Consider the following 12,718-nt stretch of genomic DNA (forward strand, 5'->3'; position numbering starts at 1 on the left):
AGATGGCTCAGTGGGTAAAGGCGCCTGCCACAAGCCTATTGACTTGAGGTGGATCCCTAAGGTTTTCACGGTAAAAGGAGAGAGCCAAACTCCTGCAAGAAATCCCCTGACCTCTACACCCAAGTTGGGTGCGCACACAAATGATAAATAAATGTATTACGGCATCTTTTGTGTAAAATTTGGAATAGTTTGACAATGGTCAGATTTCCTTTTCAAAGATTTTAATTCTATTTTTGGTACATGACTTAGTTAAGGTTCCTGTTGGTGTGAAGAGACACCATGACTGTGACAACTCTTATTAAAAGAAGCATTTAATTGGCTCTGGTCAAGTTCCTACCCTCAGAGCTGGCGTGAATACAATGAGCTTCATGAAGTCACACGCTCAACACAGCCCAGAGGAAGCAGCTGATACATGACATCCACTCGCATCAGCTCTAAGGCACTGCCCACCTGGAGAGGAAATAGGAAGGCACCTCAGGACACTCAGTAGGAGTCCCCACTTAGATCTGTGTGATCCCAAACCCACGGTCCTAGCCACCTCAGACACTGGATCTCATCACCCATCAGCAATGTGCAAAGGGTGCACGTACAGCCTGAACTATTCCATGCCCACGGGGAAGCTCCCAGGCAGGACAGCCCAACCCCAAAGTACAACCCATCAATCCACCACGGTCAAGTCCTAAAGTCCAGGTGGAGTGACAGGGAGGGGCTTCCATGACCAGGAGGAAAACTACAGCCCCACCATCTGATCCTTCCGTCGTGGGGTGTACATTCCCCCTCTACGGCAACTCTGGAAAGGCAAAAACTGTATCTCCACTGTGGATGAGAAGTGTTGGGAAACAGAGACTACGAGGATAGACTGACGGATGACAGACAAACAAGGAACAGCTCAGGTTTATAGGGCAAGCAGTCTGGGAAAGAAGACAGGAGCCCGTGGCTGAGACTAAAATCAGCACAGCCCATAGCAGAGGCAGAACAAGGATGTGACTTTGGGATTCTGCATTTGTACGATCTTGGGGAAAGCTGGCCCCAGACAGAGAATCTTTCAATCAAGTGCTGCATGTGTAGATGCAGGAGAGGCAGGTCACAGTCACTGAAGTCCCCTGGCTGCTGGGCTGGATCTGGGGTCTCAAGTTCAAGCAATGTCAGCAGCTTTAGTCAGTGGGATACTTTTCCCCCCTCTGGACTCACAAGGAGCTGAGTACTATGGCAGAAGGTGACTCCTTTTCCTTTCCCCCATGGCCCATGAGGCTAATCATAAAATACTCTCTATTTCAAGTCTATAGGAGAAAATGCTTCTAAATCCATTAAGTTGCTAATGCATGCATTCCAAGATCGGAAAGAAAGGTGCGGGATTGATGGATGAACCTGTCATATTTATGGTTGATAGCTGAGTGACTAATGGGCTTTGCAGTTTATAACACAATGCTCTCTTCACTTTCCTCTTCAAGCTCAGGGTGATTTATGGGAGTGGGTGCATTGCAATGGTAAGACAGTGATGGCCCTCTATCACCCTAGATTATCAATGAGTCCCTGTGAGGAAAGGATGCCCTGGGCTCAGTGTAGAAAGAGAGAGAGAACATTTGTGTCCAGCACTCTGAAATCCACAGCCTTCTTCCCTGTTTCTATTAGGGGAGCAACAATTTGGAGACAGAACAAAGGTGGTTCTCTTCCACCCAGACTGGTTAAATCTGCTCCCCAAAATGATCAAGGGCTCCTCTTAGCTGTCCTTACATACTCCCAAGGGAAGAGGGAGGCACATAAGGCTTAGGAAGTACATGAAGCATACAAGGACCAGAAAGTAAAGTTTACAATTCCCCAGAAGCTCCTGAAATCCAGGTCTCTCTCTCCAAGGTAACAGAGGCAGTAAGAAACTGCTTTAGGAAGAAGGCTGAGACAGACAGGAAGACAGACAAGTTCAGCTGTCTGCAAGTCACACAGAGTTCCAGGGTGCAGCTCTCTCTCCTGAGTCATTGCCTATGCTGGGGGTAAGATTTGAGTCACCCACAACCTGTGTTCCTGACTCCCTGGTAAACTCCCTGCTCATGAGGCCACACCTAAGTAGACTCGTTTTTCTGGCCTGTCACTGGTACCGTATCTGGGTACCAATTTGTTCATGTCTCTCCAGGAAAAGTCATAAGACATCATCATATCTGTCAGGGATTGAATGTGAAATGTCACTGCAGGCTTAAGTATATGAACAGCAGATGACATATTCTAGAAGATAGTAGAATACTGAACTTTTGGGCAAGGTGGGAATGAAGGCCTGAGTGGAGTAGATTCCTGTCAACCCAGGGGAGAGGACATACGAACAACGACATAAATACAGCAACCTCTAAAAAAAGAACTGCAATAAAGAAAAATAAAGAGAACAGGAAAAATATCAATGGGAAAATGTCAATGAAAAGACAGAGTACAATGTTATTTCTGTGCTGTGAGAGATCGAGGTGGGGAGGGGAAGAAAGCAAGTAGATGGGGCAGGTCTCACAGATAGAGGGTACAGGAATGGCTCATCCATTGACCAGGAAGGAAATAAGTAAACAGAGGAATGCCCATCACAGGCATCTTCTCTATCCATGCCATCGCCTATGTGACCTCAAATTGGCTCTGATCTATCCTTTTGACTCAACATCCCCAAGCTGTGTATGCCCGGTCTGATGTCTCTGCCTGCCTTTCCCTACTGTCTGTTTTAAGAGAAGAAAGGCAGCACCATTTGGCAGGGCTCCGACGCAAGGCAGACAAAGCTAAAACTTTAGAAAGAAAGAGAGATCCAATACTGCAAGGCAGCAGACTCAGGTAATATGTAGCCTGTGCTGTGGAACATGCTAAGAGTCATGGAGCTGCCGGATAAGGGAGTGGGGTTGATTAATACATGGCTGCCTGAGACCCAGACAGCAGGGGACTGGGTATTTCTATCCTGTGGTAACCTCATCTGTGTGAGGCCTGGTAAACTAGAAGACCCAGGTGTCCTGGACATCCTACTGCCTCAGCACTCCCATCCCTGAGACATTCCATTAAAACACCAAGCAAAGGTACTCTGAACAGAGACAGATGAGAAATGGAACGTGACCCTGCCCTTGGCAGCCCTGGTGGAGCCTTGGGAAGCCTGCAGCCTAGAACCTGGGCCAACTGCAGTCAGACTCTTCTGTATTTGGGGAGAAGATTTAAAAAGCTGCCAGACCTTCGTTCTCTGCATCCTTTCCCTCTGAGGCTACCTCAGCACGGCTGGAAATGAAGATAGCTTGTAGGCTGTTGCAGGATATTTGATTACATTGTGAACCCCCAAAAATGTGGTTGTGGTGTGACACTCAACCCTAGTACACACCTTTAATCTAAAAGCTAAATAAATTCAACCCCAGGTGAAGAGGTGGAGCAAATAACTGTTAAACCCAAGGAAGCAGAAAGGAGGGTTTTTTGAGTTGAAGTGTAGATAAGAAAGACTGTGTGGAGAGGGAGAAAATGCTTCTTTCCTCTGGGACTTTGGTGGGATAGGAAGATCAACTGGGTGCTTTATCTGCCTCTCGGAGACAGCAGTTTTCACCCCAGCATCCGGCTCCTGAGTCTTCATGGATAAAATTGAATGACTGGGATTTTAGTTTTTAAAACAACAGTTCAGCCTGGGCGTCCTTGATTGAGCAGGGCGATAAGAAGACTAGGAGTCTGTGTCCAAGTGAGAATGAGGCCCTAGATCTCTGAGGCGCTGGGCCTACACCCAGAGCTAAGCATTGAGAACTATGGCCAGAAAGCAGAATGGCTAGTGAAAGTTTGGGCACCAACTCCCAGTGCTGCCTTAAAACATGCTTTTCGTCATGAGCCAGAGGAGACACACATACACAAACCCCAAAGCATAAAATGTAAACGTTGACGTTGGTCATTATCACTGTGAACTAAATGTCCACCGTGTGCCAGTGCTCTCAGATTAACCCGTGTCATACAATAACCCTGAAGCACACAGAGAGTATCGCTATCACTGTTATACGGTTGAAGAAAATCAAAACACCGTGACTTGCTAGGTGGTTTTGGGGGAGAGGGATGTGTGCACATGCGCACTCACACACAACCGCTGCTTAGATGAATCCTGAGGCCTCAGGATGATAGACGGTCACTCTACCTCTGGGCTACATTGTCAGTCTGTGGGTCAAAATTCAAACTCAAATAGTTCATACTCAAAGCCGTACCAATGGCATACAGGTTGCATGATGTATCTCATATCACACAGCCAAAAATGGATCAGGTCAGAAGGGTAGTTCAAGCCCCAAAGCCTGGTCCTATACTCCCATCAGAATACATGTGTGAGGAGATGAGGAGGGGATGAGAGAGGGGAAGAGAAGGGACTGTGAGGGAAATACAGTGCACACCTATATAGGAATGTAATGGGAAAGAGAGCTCGGCGGTTAAGAACACTTGCTGCTCTTGCAAGAGGACCTGAGTTATCTGTAACTCCTTTTCCGGGAGTTTAGACACCCTCTGGGGACATGCAAACATGAGGAACACACACACAAAACATAAAGATGTTTGTGCACAAGCCTGATGACCTGCATTTTATCCCCCAAAGCCATGTACAAGTGAAGGAAAGAACAGACTCCACAGATATGTCCTCTGACCTCCATACAGGCACGGTGGCATGTGTGCCCTCCCCAGCACAATCACGTCACATCTAAAATAGCAATAAGGAAATTTTTAAAGATAAACATAATAAACACAAAATTTTATACAATTAATTTGCAGTAATAAAATTGTAAGATACGCTAAAACATGACCCCTGTTATAATTCGGAACCCAGAAGCTACGGACCATCTGTACGTTCACCTCCAATGCTCGTTGCATTCTTTGCAGTCGGTTACAGAGGACCCTAGTAAAACGCTTTTCTCCCTGTGGATCCTAGACTGTTGCAGGCATTGGAAATCCTCTACCCTTGCACACCCAAATTTCTTCTCTTCAAACAGCACAGCCAATGGCACCCACTTGTGGCAGCATGATTTAAAAAGGAACGTTTTCTATCAGTTCCCACGAGCTGGATCCGCTCGCTCCCGCTGCTACTCTACCATAAGGTCGGAAAGCCGCCCTCTCCGAGAGGCCCCCTGGGTGGCAGTTACCATGCCTGGCAGACACAGACACACAAACACACACACACACACACACACACACACACACACACACACACACACACCTCATTCTCACTCTGTGCAGGTAACTGAACCAGATCCAGCGGCCTCTCAGCCATTTCTTTCACACACTGTCCTCTTTAGCCCGGTAAATCAAAGTTCCAGAAACTTGCAATTTAGCCATTAGATTTACTTGTTAAATTCCCAATCCACCACACAGCCGCACAACAAATTCACTGCCAATTAATAAAGATTTAAACCGCCCACCTAGACAAGACAAAATCGACCCAGTCCACCTGGATCGTCCTGCTCTGTTGTCTCCACCTTGATTTTTGTCCTTCCTAGACTCATCCCCGCCTACCCTTTCTTCTCATCCAATGATAAGCTAGGCCTTATCCTGGACCCGCCTTGCTGTATAATGACAGCATCCTACACACTCCTAACAACTGAAATGGGCAAGACAGCTATGGCTCTGTGCTCCTGAAGATTTAGGTGTCCCCATGGTTCACCACTCAACTAATATATTTTGATAATCCATCATGAGTCTGAGGTGAAGGGTTCCTCAGTTCTCCAAAAGCTCAAAGTTGGGGAGGGAAAAGAAGGCCAAACTGTAAACTCTCAGTAGAGGTAAGAAAGCCCTAGGAGCTTAAAATTGGCACCAGGGAGTAAACAATGGGAGGCTGAGGGCAGGAAGGTCCCGGAAGTCTTCCCAGGGGAGCACAGTGGGGCAGGGGACTCACAGCTCAAAGTCACCTTTGAACAGGCACAACAGCAGTGCCTTAAAGCCCAAGCAGACTCCAATACAGGCCTCGCCTCAACCCATAACAGGTCCTTAACCTGCCCTAACAAAAATATTTTTTAAATGTAGTTTTTCAATATTTTTATTTTGTTATTTTTCAAGACAGGGTCTCCTGGCTGGCCTGGAACGCCCTGGTTAGAACAAGCTGGTCTCAAACTCATAGAGATCTGCCAGCCTCTACCTCTGAGTGCCTGGCCAAATAGAATTACTTGTTTGTTTATTTATTTTGTTTGTTTGTTTGTAGATTCTCAGTTGCCCGGAAGACCAGTCTCCCTTCAAACATTGTTTATAAAGTTTCCCCTGGATTTAAAACCTTCTCCGCTCCTCCCACTAGGTGAGCCTGCAAGATCCTGTCGAGACATGTACTTGGCATTGAGATCTTCCAAATTTGCTCTGAATTACTATTCTGGCCTGTACCTGCATTTGTTCCAATATACGCATGTCCATAGACATGTCACTCAGGGATTACCTCTGGCACATGAGCACATGTATGTGCACTCAAACACAAGTGCAACCACTCAAACATTCTCTCTCTCTCTCTCTCCCTCTCTCTCTCTCTCTCTCTCACACACACACACACACACACACACACACACACTAATACAGGCACTCACACCAGCAGTATACTAAGTAACAGATAAATGTGTAACATAGTAGTAAAGTCGTATGAAACTTAGTTACGAATGGAAAGCAGAAGGCTAGGAAGGTCCGCAATATCTGTGAGTCTCCTGAGCCTCCATCCTCCCTGCAGGAGATGGTGTTTAATTTTAAAGGAAATAGACACACAGCAAGTGTGGCTTATGCTCAACACTTGCTCTCCTTGGAGGTCTAGAGTTGGAGGGGAGGAGGGGTTGTGTGACCAGATCACCAAAGAACTGGGAACTGAACTTGTAACAAGCATCCCCCGTAAACAGCAGCCCACCTCTGTTCTCCTGAGTCGGTCCTGGAGGAACTAAGTGGATTGTCAGCTTGACAGGACACAGAATCACCTAGGAGACACACCTATAGGCATGTCTGTAGGGGAGTTTCTGGACTGAGCTAACTGGTTCAGGTCCCAGACTGAATTTAGGAAAGCAAGCAAACTGAATACCAGCGTTCATCTCTCTGCTTCCAGACTGTGGATGCCATGTGACCATCTTATCACCTGTTCTTGCCATCGTGGCTGCCCCCACAATGAGGGACTGCACGCTCAAACTGTGAGCCAAAATAAATCCTGATTTCCTTAAAGTAGTTAATACCGGACTTTTGGAAACCTGTACCTGTTTTCCTCTGGGCATCACCCCCTTGTCTAATTCTGTGTCATCTCTCCAGAACAGACAATGACAAGTATCACTATTGCACTGAAGTCTGAGTCTTTGCAGTACATCTTTGAACCTGGGGGACTATCCAGCATATCCCTCCTATTATGAACTCTATTTCATTTAGTCAGAGAGATACTCTGGTTTGCAGAGTACGGTATCCACATAAGAGCATGTCTTAGTTAGGGATTTACTGTTGTGAACAGGCACCATGACCGAGGCAAGTCTTATAAAGGACAACATTTAATGGGGGGCTGGTTCACAGGTTCAGAGGTTCAGTCTGTCATCATCCAGGCAGGAGCAAGGCAGCATCCAGGCAGGTACGGTGTAGGCAGAGCTGAGAGTTCTACATCTTCATCTGAAGGCTGCTAGTGGGAGACTCATTTCCAGGCAGCTAGGATGAGGGTCTCTTAAAGCCCACACCCACAGTGACACACCTACTCCAACAAGGCCTCACTTCCAAATAGTGACACACACACAGACACACACACACACACACACAGAGCCACACCTGTATGAAGTGGAGTGTCAGTTGTGTTAGATGGTGTTTTGCTGGGGTAAACTTAGGAAGAAAGGTTTTCCTGAAGTGGACATAGATGAGAGACTAAAAAACACTCATGAAGGAATGTTTTGCTGAAGCAGACACAGGAAAGAGGATGTTCTGCTAAAGCACACAAATGAAAGGACACATGATGAAGGATTCTTCTCTAACAACACACATCTATTGATCTGCCTTACATTACATAGTTGAACTGCATACACAGAAATGCACCAAAAACTTCTGGTGGTGAGCTGTAGTTTCTTGCTGACTGGCAGAGTGATGTCAGTTGAGACAGACACACATGCTGAGGCAAGACAAATGCTGAGGCAAGACCTGTGGAGAGCATGTGATGTTTGGAGGGTAAAAATAGGATCCCGTGGAGTGACAGAAGAGAGCTAGCTGTGCAACACTTGTGGGTCTCTCATCTTCCCTGATCTTCACTTCCCTGAGAAAGCACAGGCAAGAACTTCTCCTGGTGCTCCTGCTAGTCCCTCCTGCTGACTGGAGCTGAGGCTGAGGCCTGGCTGTCTCGGCTATGTCATGCCACCTCTGTTGCTAGCTTGACTCTACTGAACCGGTATATTCCTGAAGTGTTTGCGAGTGTATCAAGCCACCACTGCCTGCTAAACTGTGCACTGAACTGCCGATTTCCAGACAACACAGATGGGAGTTACTCCAAAAAACCTTTCTAAACAGATCCACTTCCCCCTTATCCTTTTGTTCCCCCTTATCCTTTTGTTCCCCCTTATCCTTTTGTTAAGAAACCATCATTAAAAACAGGTTTTGAAGAAATTAAAGTTATACCTGTATTATGACTGTGGAACCATTGTCCAGAAATGCAGAACTAACACTGGTGTAAGCCTTTGGCTGACGGAATAGATTCCTTGTCTGATCTTTCCTGGGCCGGACTGTTCTCCTCAGATCATTTGGTTTCAACAGTGACAGCTCCTCAAGAAGAAACAAACATCTCATCCTTGAAGGCCAGTGGTGGTCATCCCTGTGACCCTGGGAAGTGCTCCCTATAATGTGTCATCCCCGTCACCCTGGGAAGTGCTCCCTATAACATAATATCACATGGTTTTTTGCCTCTACCTCTGTTTTTCTGGGAAGACATGTTGTTGAAAGAACGGTTGTTGAGAGGATGGATAAATTCAGACTCTTGGACTAGGAAAAAGATCCTGCCCTGCAGTGTCCTGGTGTCATCACTAAGGGCAGGACCAGATGGGACAAGGAAATGAACACATTTCTTAGTGGACACTCTGTTTCATTCTCAGTCAAGAGACCAAGGTGGCTTACACCAATACACGAGGACAATTTTTACCATGAAGATATCAAAACGAAAGGAAAATGGGATGAAAATATAAGATGAATTCAGATGAGATCCCTGACTGAGACTTCTGGCCGCAAAAGCAAAAGGGGAGGTTTGAGTATTTTATTATCTCGCCCCCCAGTGTCCAGAGCACCGAGTACAACCCAGCGAGGAGACACAACAGAAATGACTCCCAGTGACGGGAAGACTGCTGGGCAAGAGGCAATACCATCAATCCCTCCCTACAGCAGCCGCAGAGTTCTCCCCTGACTTCCTATAATGATCTTAGAGAAGTCTAGTAAGAAAGCAGTTCGATAAGGAGTCAAGACAGACAAGCATGGGCACAAAACTCACTGAAGTCTGCCTTGATCCACGGTCATGACCTGTAATGATTTTTTTTTTCTTTTCTTTTTTTCGGAGCTGGGGACCGAACCCAGGGCCTTGTGCTTGCTAGGCAAGCGCTCTACCACTGAGCTAAATCCCCAACCCCATTGATTTAAGCCATCATAACCAACGGTATAATGGCTCTTGATTGTTTAGAATGCAAGGGAATCACACAAAGGCAAGGTTTGCTGCAGGGGGAAGCACCTAGGCTGAGTCCCAACTCCAACTCCACAGGCTCTGTCACCTCTGTGTGCTGTCTTCATAAGCTTCTTCTCAAGCTTGTCTTCTCAAGCTGAATAATGACGAGAAGCAATAGCAGCAGCAACAGCAGCAGCAAACATGAGGGTCGCCTTGTGTCCCTGAAGCTAACTGGCCAGCCCATCTAGCTGAGTTAGCTGAGCTCCGGGCTCCGTGAGAGACTACCTCAAAATAAAGGTAGAGTGGCCAGCCAGATGGCTCAGAAATAAGGTACCACACCACCAAGCCTGACAACCTATTGCGATCCCCAAAACCCATAAATAAAAATCAAAATCAAAAGGTGCAGAATGAAGACACCAGATATCCTGTGGCTTCCACAAACACGCACCCCTACGCACCCGTGTGCGCACATCCGTATGAACCCGAACACGCCACACTGAAGCTGGCTGTGGTAGGACACTCCTGTTATCCTCGGGATAGCACACAGGAGGCTGAGGCAGGGGGAGGATTGTGAATTGGGAGACCTGCTGAAGCTATATTTAAAGCGAGTTCCCAGTCACGGTGAGGCAAGGACCTGTCTCAGACGAGCCCGTGTCTCTGAGCCCAGACAGCATGAGGTAGAAGAGAGCAAGCAGAAGCAGGAAGGTCTATGGGAGGGGACTGCTGTAGTGTAGCCTCAGCATAAGTAATGTGGAAAGGTCTCACAGCATGAACTGATGGAAGAACCAAAAGGAGGGAAAAGTTAAATCCCAGGGTCCTTATTCCTGTTGCTCTGTCTGGGCCCCGGTTTCCCTGTTTGTAACACAGGGAGTCGCCCCTTCACCACTCCTCTGCTGATGAAGCCATCCCTTGAGAAGGGGTGCAGTACCGAAACAGGTGTTGCTATTAAGTGTGTTGATTGATTTAAAGTGCTGCCCTTGAGGCGCTGCAATAGCCTCCTGAACGCGGGAGAAAGATTACATTGCAATCACCACAGCTCTGTTGGGCGTCTTTGCTCCATTCATCAGGAAGTTGTGAAGGGTTATCAGGTGTCCTCCGCCCGAGCCTGGAACTCTGAGATAATGCTGCGGTGTCTGGCCTGCGGGTTATAGAAGCCTCCCTCATCTTGGAGACAAATGCTTATGTAAAGAACACTGGCATAACCGTATGGGTAAGCTACCCAAGACGCACGCAGGCTGGCCGGATTCACAAACGGTTCGGCACCCAGTACGTCTGCGTGTGTGCACTAGTGCACGTGCGTGTGTGTGTGTGTGTGTGTGCACTAGTGCGCGTGCGTGTGCACTAGTGCGAGTGTGTTGCACTAGTGCGCGTGTGTGTGCGTGTGTGTGTGTGCACTAGTGCGTGTGTGTGTGTGTGTGTGTGTGTGTGTGTGTGTGTGTGTGTGTGTATGCAGTAGTGCATGTACCAAAAGTCATTTTTCTTTTTTTTTTTAGGTTTTTCAAGAGAGGGTTCAGTTTCTCTGTGTAGCTCTGGTTGTCCTAGAAACTCACTCTGTAGATGAGGCTGGCCTTAAACTCAGAGACCCACCTGCCTCTGCCTCCCGATTGCTGGAACCAAAGGCATGGTCCAGCACAGGTGTCATCCTTAAGACACTGTCCACCTGCTTATTTCAGAGAAGATCTCGTGTTGAGACCTGGGACTCACTGATTGGGGTAGGCTGGCTAGGCTGCAGGCTCCAGAGATCGTCCTCTCTCTGCCTCCCAGATGTGGGATTACAGAGCATATCCCCACATCTGGCTTTGCATGTGTGCACTATGAATGCACTTGGGTCTTCACAGCTGCATAGCATGCACCTTCCCAACTAAGCCATTATACCCACGCAGAGTCTCCTGGATTCTGAAGCTGTTTCAAATCTGGCATTGGTCACAGAAAAACCCCACAAAGACAATTATCTCCTCTCAAAAGCAAGTTAAGTCTTCACACTGCGGAACTAGAGAGACGGCTCAGTGGTTAAGAGCACTGACTCCTCTTCCAGAAATCCTAAGTTCAAATCCCAGCAACCACATGGTGGTTCACAACCATCTGTAATGGGATCCGATGCCCTCTTCTGGTGTGTCTGAAGGCGGCTACAGTGTGCTCATATACATAAAATAAATAAATAAATTTTAAAAAAAAAATTAAACCTTGTCAAATGGGAAGAAATGTCACAGGGACTTGAAAATTATTTAAAAATAGAGTTATTTAATGCATTTGCCTCTTCATTGCCTATATTCCAGCAAAAAAAAAAATTTTTTTTTCAAGAAAGACCAGTGAGATGGTTCAGTGAGTAAAGGCACCTGCTTCCAAGCCTGAGACTCTGAGTTCAATCCCTGAACCCACATCTTCAAAGAAAAGCCAAGCCCTGCCAGCTGTCCTCTGACCCTTGTAAGCACACACACTAAGTTTATTAAAATGTTAAAAAAATATTTTTTTCAAGAAATGAGTAGAAAAATGTTGGGCCCTACCTTGGGGTGTTTCCCTTTCCCCTCGCTGAGCCTTTTAACCTGCTATAGCAAGAAGTTGTTTACACCCTTGGCAGCTGCTCTTGGCCCCTGATTTGGGGTTGGGATTTTCCATGGCACCCTTCCTCCACACCGAGCCTTCCTGCTTGTTGTTGTTAAGAAGTTGTTTATGGGGCTGGAAAGATGGCTCAGCGGTTAAGAGCAGCCAACTGCTCTTCCAGAGGTCCTGAGTTCAATTCCCAGCAACCACATGGTGGCTCACAACCATCTGTAATGAGATCTGATGCCCTCTTCTGGTGTATCTGAAGACAGCTACAGTGTACTTATATATAATAAATAAATAAATCTTTAAAAAAAAAAAGGGGGGGTTGGGGATTTAGCTCAGTGGTAGAGCGCTTGCCTAGCAAGCGGAAGGCCCTGGGTTCGGTCCCCAGCTCCGAAAAAAAGAAAAAAAAAAAAAAAAGAAGTTGTTTATGCCCCTGATTGGGCCCAGGACTTTCCACCACACAGAATTTTCCTGTTTTCCTGGTTGGAGATTTTCACCTGCCTTGTTTTTCCACAGCTTTTGCCTCGGGTATATAAGGAGATCTCAGTAAAGCCATGGTGGCACTCTCTGAAAACGGGTGACCCGTGTACGTGGTTT

The sequence above is a fragment of the Rattus norvegicus genome, chromosome 19, assembly GCF_021556685.1.
Source record: "Rattus norvegicus strain SHRSP/BbbUtx chromosome 19, alternate assembly SHRSP_T2T, whole genome shotgun sequence".
Lineage (NCBI taxonomy): Eukaryota > Metazoa > Chordata > Mammalia > Rodentia > Muridae > Rattus > Rattus norvegicus.